Source organism: Cherax quadricarinatus, chromosome 23, assembly GCF_038502225.1.
Source record: "Cherax quadricarinatus isolate ZL_2023a chromosome 23, ASM3850222v1, whole genome shotgun sequence".
NCBI lineage: Eukaryota > Metazoa > Arthropoda > Malacostraca > Decapoda > Parastacidae > Cherax > Cherax quadricarinatus.
In genome coordinates this window covers 36,831,832-36,844,911 of record NC_091314.1, presented here as the reverse complement: position 1 = coordinate 36,844,911, position 13,080 = coordinate 36,831,832, and the positions used below count along the sequence as shown (strand labels likewise).

Here is a 13,080-nt window from a genome sequence, read left to right as displayed (position 1 = left end):
CAGACTAAAGCTGTTCAGAAAAGACAAGCAGCAGTGGTGGCAAGTGAGAAAATTAAATTAATGTTAAGTGATGAATAGTTCACCTGCAGCGAACCTCCGCCGCCCCCCAGTGTGGAGAAATTTTCTCCAGGAGGGGGGTATCAGCCCCCTTCAGCCCCTTTCAGCCCTTTCAGCCCTGAGGGGCCCAGCCCTCTCAGAAGGGGCAAGCATCTTGTTTACTGCTACAGCGAGTAATTGATAGCAGATGCAGTATGAGTATGGGACGTGGTCAAGCGACCGCTGCTCCTTGCAGCCCAGTGTTGCAGAGTGTATTTTAATAAGAGACAGTACATCTCTTACTTTAGCAGGACAATTAAGGAAAATCCTGCTCCCACTTTATTACCATAGTAAAGATAGTGGACAGTGTTGTCTATCCTTAAGACAGCAAGATTTAAACATTCTGCTTTGCTTCATCGAGGAAGTGGCAAGGAAGCAAAAATACTATGTCAGCTTTTCCTTTGTGCAAGGGGCAGTAACGGCGTGGGGTGCTGTGGCGTCTTCAGATTACTTTTGACTCTACTGAGAGTGACACTGACGCCAGGATAACCAACAAAGAACGATCTGTGCGTTAGTGTGAACAAAGTATCTCATAAGCCACAATAAACACTTAAGAGAAGTGTGATCAGCTTCTTTAGTGATAAGATTGTGAACAATAAAGATAAATCTTGTGGAACATAGTGTACCAGTGTGCGTATTCTTAGACTATGGAAGACGTGGACATCCAAGGACACTTTAGCTTCTATCAAGTCACCGATATCTGTCGAAGGTGTGAAGAACACCATAGCTCACGCTACAAGAGCAAGGTAGGTTACGAATTTCTTGTAGTACGGGGGACTGCGCAGTTCTTGAGTCTCAAGGAGTTTGTAATCAACCTATAGTCGGCAGTGAGGTGCGGACTTTTGAGTCCAAACAAGTATGTAATTTGTCAGCAATCAGTGAATGAAATATGCTGACATAACACCCCCTAGGGGTAATTTATAATCTTACAAATTATAACTCTTTACAGCCCGTTGAGAGATGACTTCGACAGCTTCTCAAGACCTCGTCTGCAGGGGCGGCTGTGCAGGCGATGAGCTGTCTTTCTAAGTTACGTACAAACTCTTTAAACTTAGCTGGTAATGCCATTTCTCAACATAAGTGAAAATTTCCAGGTACTATATTCATGATAGTTCAAGTTCATAAATCAAAGACATCTTTATTGAGGAGCAGCTTAAAGTCTTTGTCAAGTGTGTTGTGGTCTGGAACAAGTGTGTTGTGGTCTGGGTGAAGTGTGTTGTGGTCTGGGTGAAGTGTGTTGTGGTCTGGGTGAAGTGTGTTGTGGTCTGGAACAAGTGTGTTGTTGTTTGGGTCAACTGTGTTGTGGTCTGGGTGAAGTGTGTTGTGGTCTGGAACAAGTGTGTTGTGGTCTGGGTGAAGTGTGTTGTGGTCTGGAACAAGTGTGTTGTGGTCTGGGTGAAGTGTGTTGTGGTCTGGGTGAAGTGTATTGTGGTCTGGAACAAGTGTGTTGTGGTCTGGGTGAAGTGTGTTGTGGTCTGGGTCAAGTGAGTTGTGGTCTGGAACAAGTGTGTTGGGGTCTGGAACAAGTGTGTTGTGATCTGGGTGAAGTGTGTTGTGGTCTGGGTCAAGTGAATTGTGATCTGGAACAAGTGTGTTGTGGTCTGGGTCAAGTGTGTTGTGGTCTGGGTCAAGTGTGTTGTGGTCTGGGTCAAGTGTGTTGTGGTCTGGGTCAAGTGTGTTGTGGTCTGGGTCAAGTGTGTTGTGGTCTGGGTCAAGTGTGTTGTGGTCTGGGTCAAGTGAGTTGTGGTCTGGGTCAAGTGTGTTGTGGTCTGCGTCAAGTGTGTTGTGGTCTGGATCAAGTGTGTTGTGGTCTGGATCAAGTGAGCTGTGGTCTGGGTCAAGTGAGTTGTGGTTTGGGTGAAGTGTGTTGTGGTCTGGGCCAAGTGTGTTGTGGTCTGCGTCAAGTGTGTTGTGGTCTGGGTCAAGTGTGTTGTGGTCTGGATCAAGTGAGTTGTGGTCTGGGTCAAGTGAGTTGTGGTTTGGGTGAAGTGTGCTGTGGTCTGGGTCAAGTGTGTTGTGGTCTGAAACAAGTGTGTTGTGGTCTGGAACAAGTGTGTTGTGGTCTGGAACAAGTGTGTTGTGGTATGGGCCAAGTTACTTGTTACCTATAAGTTATCAACCTGCATTTTGTACGTTACAACGACAAGATCAAACTTGTGTAGAGTTTGCTCATGAGAAAAAAATTGCATTTGAGAGGTGGTGTAGAGCTGCTAAGTGCAATAATTATGACAGTCTGGTTCAGTTGTTACTACACGAAGAGTTTAACAACTGTATGCCTGCTGACATACAAGAATGATTGATCATACTGCCTCGGATATTCTGGAAACTGCAGCATTAGCAGACTATTACGAGATTTCTCACAAACTTGTATGTACTAAAACAGAGAGAAACAAGGTAACTAAAAGTTGTCATAGAAGTTGGCAACCTAAATCAGCTGATCAGTGCTGGCGCGATGTACCTGCTACTGTAACATCTCGTACCTTTACCAGGAAAACTCACAATCCTGAATCTGTCTCTGTGGTTAGACAGAAATCTGATATTGAGAAGAAGAAAGTTAAATGTACCTATTGTAACAGAAAAGGACATGCTAGAGAGTATTGCTATAAGTTAAAAAGAGATACGAGAAGTGGTCGTGCGGCTGGCGCCCCCACTCAAGTCGTATCCTCTTCCATGCAACAAAGGCACCAAAATCCTAGTAATACCTCTGATCTCATTGTTTTAGATAATATTACTCAGAATAGATGACTAGCATTAGAAAGTGTATCTGACGAAAAGATTCGTTCAGCGATGAGTCCTTGCTTATCGAGAGGCAAAGTACGACTTGATGAATCACATCTGAGATAATTACTTTCAGGTACACTGGCAGTTATCTCACGTTATTGAGAGAAGATGTACTGCCCATAACTGATGATACCTATTCCAAGATAGATGTATTGCTAGAAGCCTATGGTGGGGCTGTTATAAAAGTACCTCTGCACAAAGTTTACATTGAAACAAGCTATTATACTGGTTATATTTCAGTGGGTATATCCAGTGGTGTATTTCCCATCAGGTCAGTGGACTTGTTGATAGCGAACGATATCCTTCATGCTGGTATATGTAAGGAACCACTTGTGATTGATAATAACACTGATGATAATTATGCCATTGAAGCTTGTAGAGAGAAACCTATTTTATTTCCTCTCAGTGCAATTACTAGAGCTATGTCAAAGATAAAACAACCATCCTTGTCTCCTGTTGAGTTAGTGGATGACAATGATTTGGGGTTGAATATGTTGTTTAGTGATGCTCTGCACCCAGGATCATTAACACTGACTCCCCCCGGTCATCAACCTAGTCAGGACACAACTGACGTTAAATTTCTAACTCATGATGATTTAATCAAGGATCAGTTTGTTGATCAGTCACTGGAAAGACTGAGAGATATAGCAGTTACTGATAGTGAAGCAAAAGATCTCGATAATTGTTACTATTATAGTAATGGTGTACTGATGGAGAAAAATACATGTAAGTTGTCAGCTGATAGTGTTTCCACCACAGTCAAGCTTCTCGTAGTGTTACCAGTTACATTTCGTGAACAAGCCATTGATTTTACTCACAATAGTCCCAGAGGAGGACATCTGGGTGTCAAGAAGACACTCGGTAAACTGGCAAAACATTTTACTTGGCCAAAAAAGAAGGAAATAGTAGCTGATCATGTGCACCGTTGCCACATGTGTCAAGTGACAGGCAAGCCAGCACACACACTTCCACCTACAGCTCTTACTGAGCATACTAGTAGCAAAGTTCAGTTCATCTGGACTAGGAATTGTTCAAACTCATTTACAAGGTTGAAGCATCTGCTTTCCTCTGCTCCTGTTTGGAGGAGTCCTAATTTCAATTCCCTTCTTTTTACATATAGATGCGAGTGGTTATGCAGTGGGTGCTGTGCTGCTCCAACAGTCAACATCCATTGACATTCTCCATCCTATATGTTACCATTCATCTAAGCTCAAACGACACTAGAAAAATGCCACTATTGAGAAAGAGGCTCTAGCTCTTGCGGTGTTCTTGGAACATTTTGACGTGTATCTGGGCACTTCCCCATTTAAAATTAAAATTTTTTTCAGACCACAATCCACTCACCTACATAAATACAATGAAGAGTAAAAATGCTAGGATCATGAGGTGGGCTCTCAGAATCCAGCCTTACTCTATTAGTATACAACATATCAGTGGTCATTGTAATGTAATTGCTGATGCTCTGTCACATCCTTAATTATCATTGTTACATTTAAATTAACCTAATTTTATGCCCAAATACCTTATGTTACTTGCTACATCAAATTCAGTAAAGTAACGGAATCTATCAAGCCCATGTTAACTATGTATACTCATGTCTAATTATTCTATTTATATATTCACAGTAGTGATGATATATGTTGGTGTGAGAAGGAGACAGTTGGAGACAGAAGATGAGTGTGTAGAGTGTTGTGTGGGCGATGTTACTTGCTGAGTGGCGGAATACAGTCCTGCCGCAGTCACCCCCCTCTCTACACGCCTTAATAAGTTACTGCACTCAAGTTTTCTCATACCCACATGTCCATACTGCCTCGCATTCCACTACCACTACTTAAGAGTGGGATGCCGTCTCCTGTCTATCGCACAAGACTGCTATTCTAATATACAGTCTACACTACTATGATCGAGCCTCAACGTGTCATGCTTGTCTATGCTATCCTGTCTCTACACTGATGTACATTGTGGAAAATACTGTATATATTTTCCAGAAATTCAGTATTTATATGTAAATAGATGACCATACTGTATTTAATAATATTTATGTCATAGAAAACGGAAAGCCTGCGTCTGCGCAGATGTGACTCGCCATCTTGGTTTTGAATTGGATACAACGTTAATATAATGGGAAGAATTTTTCGTGCTCTAGAGGTTAAAATTGGATTGACACCTCTCAAATAGGAGGCGAAATTGTTGGATGTGCATTCCTGCATAACTTGAGATATCAGACGACTGGACAAGACAGCTCCAGGAACCTCAGATAAGCTCTCTAGATTTGTGTATAATTCTGGCCAGTGTTTTCATAAATTTAGTTAGTGAGGTTTTTCTGAGTATGATACAACTTAATATCCAGTCAAATTGGTGAGTGATATTAAGATATATTTTCCTTCTGTTATGTATATGTTAATTTATATATAATCATTTTTTAATATACAGTCCACAAATTTATATATTTACCAGTATTCCTGGTGTACGTATATTTCATTTAATTAATAGGTCCAGAGCAACTTGTGGATATGACAGTGGTAGGTATCGAAGGGGGACATTTTTTTGCGACCTAGGTGTCCCAAATTTCTACTTGTCTATGTAACATTGATAAATAATAGTTATCTTTGTTATCATTTACTGTTATGTACATAATTAGTTACATTCAGATAAATGCAATTTTCCACATACATAACCACGAGTATGAGGATATACGATATGATGTATACTGCCCTAGTACGAGGGGCGTAACTTATAGTAAAATAGACACTGTAAAATGTAAGAAGTGCTTGGCACAAGAGTGACTGATTTTTTTTTATATTAAATCGTGTTATTAAAGTGGCATGAGTAATCACAGTAATCTTGTGAAAGACACTAACGCAACTCCTAGTGCGACCGTTTGACGTGCTGGGGGGGTATTACGACCCCTGAATGGGTCACAATGTATATAATGTGTATTACCTGTTCATATAATTTTATATTGCTTATATTTGTGATATTAGCTAAATCGTAAATATATTGCTCTATATTATTATTTGACTTAGTTATGTTATTAGGTAGGATGTAATATTTATATATTCAGTGCTCATAGTTCCAGTGTTAAGTAGCTGACAGCATTGTCTAACTACTGTAATTTTCACTCTGCTTTTGTTGCTGGGCAGCAGCAGTGCACGGAGAGTCACGTGATCAGGGTAGGGTGATCACACCTCACCTGGAGAGAGAGTCTAGCTGGCCTGTGTCTGTTTGACGTTGCTTCCAACAAGACGGCCTCTCTAGCTCTCCCTTGCGGGCGCTTGTTGGAAGATCGTCTCTGTCACTTTCTTGTTTTTGGTTCTGTGTAACTCTGGTTACAAGGCATGGCCTAGACTTAGTGATTTTCGACGTTGTACTGAGGTTGTGTGTCTCATAGACATTCTGAGAAACTCAGGTCCTGAGCTGTAGCTTCTGACCTAATTTGTACTGGTAACTGTGTACTGTCACAGTCGAGGATTTTCTAATACTGAACTTAGATTCAGTAGTACAGGAGTTTTGTGACTTTTGTGGAGGATCTGCAGATGGTCCCTACTTATATTATCTCCTTGTTCCTGATTCTGTGTTGCTGTTGCTTGTTATATTGCTGTTCGGCTTAACAGCCGCTTTATTGTTCAAGCAAGCTGTTCTGATTGCCAAGTTGGTCAAGAAGTTAGTTTATGTGAGGACTTTTAGTCAGTCACTAGTTAAGTCTAGTCAACTCTTGAGACATAGCAAACTACTTAGAGCACTTACACACATACACACAAACTTGCTTGTATATATTTGTACTATGTTATTAAATGCTAACAATGTACCAGACGGTACTTAAAAGCCATAAAGATGTGATATGTGCCTTCAGCACAATACTACTGTACACGAGAGAAGTGTAGCAACTTGTATCCTATATTATATTCAATTGATTACTTTAATTTACTTAGATATTATACACCTAGACAACTTTATTGTTATTAATAAACATATTAAATTTTAATTTCTTTAGTTAGTAGCCTACCAGTTGTAATCCTGAAGCACTATTGATTCTTACTAAATTCTAATGGATAATTGAACCAGGATACTGACTACTTGTTACAAAAACCCAGTAACAGGCTGGATGCTAGAAGGGCAGTCCTTTCTAGTATTCACTGGAGATCTCTATTATTATTAGATATTGCGTTGTTGTAAGTGTGTGTGTGTGTGTGTGTTTGAAGGATGTATCACCCTAACACTTGAGGGCAACACAAGTATACAAAAAAAGATTTTTACGTGGGTGAGAGCCATTTAACCTGTATCAAGCTTTTAATTGGGTAAATAAAGACTTGTTCTGCAGTCACAGACGCAGAGTTATTATCTTAGTGTTGTGTGTGTCAAGTAAGGATTCACCAGGATCACTTTCCTCAAGTAAAGCGTTTAATTGAAGGTAATTTTTAGCTAGATAACCTACCTGGAGGAGTCTGCCTGGAGGTGTTCCGGGGGTCAGCGCCCCCGCGGCCGTGTCCTTGCCCAAGCCTAGGTTGGTTGTTTGGTGCAAAATTAAAATTCAAATCAATATAAAATTAGCACAGCTCCAGTAAACCATTTTCAACTGATACTCGGCCTCCTGAGTGCTAAATTTCTTTTATAAAATCTGGAGATGCAGGGTATCGATCCCCGTACCTCTCGCATGCTAAGCGAGCGCTCTACCATCTGAGCTACATCCCCGTGACTGGAGGTGCCGGGGATCGAACCCGGGACCTTTCACATGCAAAGCGAACGCTCTACCACTGAGCTACACCCCCTTAGCAATAACAGTGTGCGATTATCTACTTGAAGTTATTTTGTTGAGCTTTCACATTTTGTACTTTAATTCTGGGATTCGCATCAGCTTCTCGTGTGCTGACTGTTGTGTTGACTTACAATGTGATCAACGATCTCTACCTTTGTGAGGTTGTAGAACTGTGATCTTACACTTCACTAACACCACTCGTACGATAATTTTACTCATGTGTACCTGTGCCTAAATTAATTCACGTTGCATTCAGCTTTCATGTGTCCTAGTTCTGGTTCTGCTCGTGATGGTTAGTCTGTTTACTAAATTATTTGTGCACAGGTACCTACAAGTATAATTATCATACATAGTAACATATGGGTAAATTAGCTAGGATAATTAAAAAAAGTCAAAGTGACGTATTTTCTCTGGTGTCCCTTTGTTTATTCTTCTGAGTCTCCTGCATATATCAACATATTTACACAAATAACCCGTACATAGAAGAGAGGAGCTTACTACAACGTTTCGGTCTGACTTGGACCATTTACAAAGTCACTATGTAATTAATCTAAGTCGGACAGAAATGTCGTCTTAAGCTCCTCTCGCGTATTTGCGAGTTATTTGTGGATTGTTCCAGTCACGATATTGAGCAGTTTTTTGCTCTCAACATATCAGATATTTCCTCTGGCGTAGTGTTGCACTTCACTGTTAACCAGATATAAATATGTTTATTACCACTGAAACTTTTTAAGCTGTCACAACTTTGCGACCCATTATGCGCCTTTGTAATCTTTAAATTTCCGTCCACATCATGGATATGTTGCTACCACCATCAACACCATGGGTATGTTGTGACCACCACCCACAGCATGCATACGTTGTGACCACCACCCACACCATGGGTATGTTTGTGACCAGAAACCCACACTATGGGTATGTTTTGACCACCACCCACACCATGGGTATGTTTGTGACCAGAAACCCACACTATGGGTATGTTTTGACCACCACCCACACCATGGGTATGTTTGTGACCAGAAACCCACACTATGGGTATGTTTTGACCACCACCCACGCCATGGGTATATGGTGCATAATAAAGATATTATACTAAACTGTTGGTGTGTCTGCCACCGTTATCATTTACTCTGAGACTCTTCCGGAGGTATTCTTCAGTGTACAGATCAATATTTCCACCTGTTCCACAATCATTCTCACCTGCCAAAGAAAAAAATCAGCTTATTAAACTGGAATCGTGTGAGCATCGGAGTCCCATACTTGAACATTCCAGTTTTGGTATTTTCCAATGCCTTCTGGAAAAATGACCTCTAGTTAATGATTATATCCTTTCATTCTTTCATTTGCCGTTCAACATCTTCCTTGGAATAAGTTATCTGATCAGCAATAGTGTCGCAGTTGAAGCATTGCAATAAATGCAGATGTCTTGAATTTTTACTTAATCTTTGAGAAACAATATTTCCTTCCAGTGGTCCATCAACACCAACTTGAGTGTGTGATATTTAACCCGTTTCAAGCATTTATTTGGATAAATAAAGACATGTTCTGCAGTCAGGTGTTGTAGGTGTCACATAAGGATTCGCCAGCATCAATTTCCTAAGGTAAAGCGGCTAACTAAAAGTAAATTTAAGCTAGATAACCTACCTGGAGGAGTCTACCTGGTGGTGTTCCGGAGGTCAACGCCCCCGCGGACCAGTCCTTGACCTTTCCTAGGTTGGTTGTTTGGTGCAAAATTAAAATTTTACATAATATAAAATTAACATAGGTTCAGTATGCCATTTTCAATTGATACTCGGCCTCCTGAGTGTTTAATGTTTTTATAAAATCTGGAGATGCGGGGTATCGATCCCCGTACCTCTCGCATGCTAAGCGAGCGCTCTACCATCTGAGCTACATCCCCGTGACTGGAGGTGCCGGGGATCGAACCCGGGACCTTTCGCATGCAAAGCGAACGCTCTACCACTGAGCTACACTCCCTTAGCAATAACAGTGTGCGAGTATCTACTTGAAGTTATTTTGTTGAGCTTTCACGTTTTGTGCTTTAATTCTGGGATTCGCATCAGCTTCTTCTGTGCTGACTGGTTGTTGACTTATAATGTGATCCACGATCTCTACCTTTGTGAGGTTGTACAACTGTGAACTGAACTGTTACGCTTCAAGGACACCAATGGAAATAAGTCACTTTGACTGTTTTGGGTTATCCTATATAATTTATACTCTGTATGATAACTGTACTTACGTGTACCTATGTAAATAAACTTAATTTGCATTCACTTGTTTCCTCGTGCTGGCCAGTCTATGTTTACTAAGTTATTTAGGTGGTACATATGAGAATAATTATCATACATAGCAATATGTGTAAATTAGCTAGGATAACCTAAAGAAAGTCAAGAGACTTACTTCCACTGATATCCGTTTGTTTATTCTTCTGAGTCTCCTGTATGTGTCAACATATCAAATATTTCCTGTGGCTTAGTGTGGCACATCACTGGTAACCAGATATAAATAAGTTCGTTACTATTGTAAGTTTTATCGCTGTCTAAACTTTGCGTCCCATTATGCGCCTCTGTAATCTTAAAATTTTCTCCCACATCACGGGTATGGTGTGACTACCACCCACACCATGGGTATGTGACGACTACCCCTACACCATGGGTATTTGGTGACTGCCACCCACATCATGGGTTTGTGATGACTACCACCCGAACCATGGGTATGGTGTGACTACCACCGACACCATGAGTATGATGTGACTACCGCCCACACCATGGGTATGGTGTGACTACCACCCACACCATGAGTATGAGGTGACTATCGCCCACACCATGGGTTTGAAGTGGCTACCACCCACACAGTGAGTATGGTGTGACTACCGCCCACACCATTTTTAAGGTGTGACTACCATCGTCACCATGGGTATGGTGTGATTACCACCGTCCCTATGGGTATCTTGTGATCATCAGCCACACCATGGGTATGTTGTGACCACCCACACCATAAGTAAAGGCTGCATAATGAAGATATTATACTGAACTGATGGTGTGTCTGCCACCGTTATCGTTTACTCTGAGACTCTTCTGGAGGTACTGTTGAATGTACAGATCAATATTTCCACATGTTCCACAATCATCCTCACCTGCCAAAGAAAAAAAATAGCTTATTAAACTGGAATTGTTCGAGCATCGGAGTCCGCTAGTTGAACATTCCAGTTTTGTTATCTTCTAATAACCTATTTAAAAATGAAGTCTTGTTAATGCTTATTTCCCTTCATTCTCTCATTTGCCGTTCAACAGCTTCCTCGGAATAAGTTATCTGATCGGCAATTGTGTCGCAATTGAAGCAGTGCGAAAAATGCAGATTTCTTGAATTTTTACTTAATCATTGAGAAACAATATTTTCTTCCAGTGGTTCATCAGTACCAACTTGAGTGTGTGATACTTAACCTGTTTCAAGCATTTGTTTGGGAAAATAAAGACTTGTTCTGCAGTCACAGAAGCAGAGTTATTATGTTAAGTGTTGTGTGTGTCACCTTGGAATTCACCAGCATCACTTTCCTCAAGTAAAGGGGAGGGGTCTACCTGGAGGTGTTCCAGGGGTCAGCGCCCCCACGGCCGAGTCCTTGGCCAGACCTAGGTTGGTTATTTGGTGCAAAATTAAAATTCAACTCAATATAAAATTAGCACAGCTTCAGTAAACCATTTTCAACTGATACTCGGCCTCCTGAGTGCTTAATTTCTTTTATAAAATCTGGAGACGCAGGGTATCGATCCCCGTACCTCTCGCATGCTAAGCGAGCGCTCTACCATCTGAGCTACATCCCCGTGACTGGAAGTGCCGGGGATCGAACCCGGGACCTTTCACATGCAAAGCCAACGCTTTACCTCTGAATTACACTCCCTTAACAACAACAGTGTGCGATTATCTACTTGAAGTTATTTTCTTAAGCTTTCACATTTTGTACTTTAATTCTGGGATTCGCTTCAGCTTTTCGTGTGCTGACTGTTGTGTTAATTTATAATGTGATCCACGATCTTCATCTCTGTGAGGTTGTGGAAATGTAGTCTTACGCTTCCAGGACACTAATGGAAATAAGTCACTGACTTTTCTGGGCTATCCTATGTGATTTACACGATGTATGATAACTGTACTTATGTGTACCTGAGTCTAAGTAAACTTAATTTGCATGCAGTTTTCACGTGTCCTAGTTTTGGTTTCCTCGTGTTGGCCAGTCTATGTTTACTAAGTTATTTAGGTGGTACATATGAGAATAACTATCATTCATAGCAACATATGTGTAAATTAGCTAGGATAACCTAAAGAAAGCCAAAGTGGCTTATTTCCACTGATGTCCCTTTGTTTAGTTTTCTGTGTCTCCTGTATGTGTCAACATATCAAATATTTCCTTGGGCGTAGTGTGGCACTTCACTGGTAACCAGATATTAATATGTTCATTACTACTGTAAGTTTTCTCGCTCTCAAAACTTTGCGTTCCATTATGCGCCTCTGTAATCTTTAAATTTCCACCCACACCATGGGTATGTTGTGACTACCACCCACACCATGGGTATGTTGTGACTACCACCCACACCATGGGTATGTTGTGACTACCACCCACACTATGGGTATGGTGTGACTACCACCCACACCATGGGTATGTTGTGACTACCACCCAAACCATGGGTATGGTTTGACTACCACCCACACCATGGGTATGTTGTGACTACCACCCACACCATGGGTATGTTGTGACTACCACCCACACTATGGGTATGGTGTGACTACCACCCACACCATGGGTATGTTGTGACTACCACCCACACCATGGGTATGGTTTGACTACCACCCACACCATGGGTATGTTGTGACTACCACCCACACCATGGGTATGTTGTGACTACCACCCACACCATGGGTATGGTGTGACTACCACCCACACCATGGGTATGGTTTGACTACCACATACACCATGGGTATGTTGTGACTACCACCCACACCATGGGTATGGTGTGACTACCACCCACACCATGGGTATGATGTGACTACCACACACACCATGGGTATAATGTGGCTACCGCCCATACCATGGGTATGATTTGACTACAACCCTCACCATGGGTATGATGTGACTACCACCCACACCATGGGTATGGTGTGACTACCACCCAAACCTTGGGTATGATGTGACTACCGCCCACACCATGGGTATAATGTGGCTACCGCCCATACCATGGGTATGATTTGACTACAACCCTCACCATGGGTATGATGTGACTACCACACACACCATGGGTATGGTCTGAATACCAATCTCACAATGTGTATGGTGTGAATACCAGTCTCACTATGGGTATGTTGTGATTACTACCCACTCCATAGGTATGTTGTGACCACAACCAACACTATGGGTATGTTGTGACCCCCACCTTCACCATGGATATGCTGTAACC

General features: G+C 41.6%; 5 non-coding genes across 5 annotated transcripts; all 5 read right to left on the bottom strand.

The window, feature by feature from the left end:
• Positions 1–7,496: 7,496 nt before the first annotated feature.
• Positions 7,497–7,569, bottom strand: TRNAA-AGC (transfer RNA alanine (anticodon AGC)). Its single transcript has one exon. It is a non-coding gene; the product is annotated as a tRNA-Ala (tRNA).
• Positions 7,570–7,574: 5 nt separating this feature from the next.
• Positions 7,575–7,646, bottom strand: TRNAA-UGC (transfer RNA alanine (anticodon UGC)). Its single transcript has one exon. It is a non-coding gene; the product is annotated as a tRNA-Ala (tRNA).
• Positions 7,647–9,460: 1,814 nt separating this feature from the next.
• TRNAA-AGC (transfer RNA alanine (anticodon AGC)) lies at positions 9,461–9,533 on the bottom strand. The gene has a single exon. It is a non-coding gene; the product is annotated as a tRNA-Ala (tRNA).
• A 5-nt stretch (positions 9,534–9,538) lies between these two features.
• Positions 9,539–9,610, bottom strand: TRNAA-UGC (transfer RNA alanine (anticodon UGC)). Its single transcript has one exon. It is a non-coding gene; the product is annotated as a tRNA-Ala (tRNA).
• A 1,771-nt stretch (positions 9,611–11,381) lies between these two features.
• On the bottom strand, positions 11,382–11,454 carry TRNAA-AGC (transfer RNA alanine (anticodon AGC)). Its single transcript has one exon. It is a non-coding gene; the product is annotated as a tRNA-Ala (tRNA).
• Positions 11,455–13,080: the final 1,626 nt, after the last annotated feature.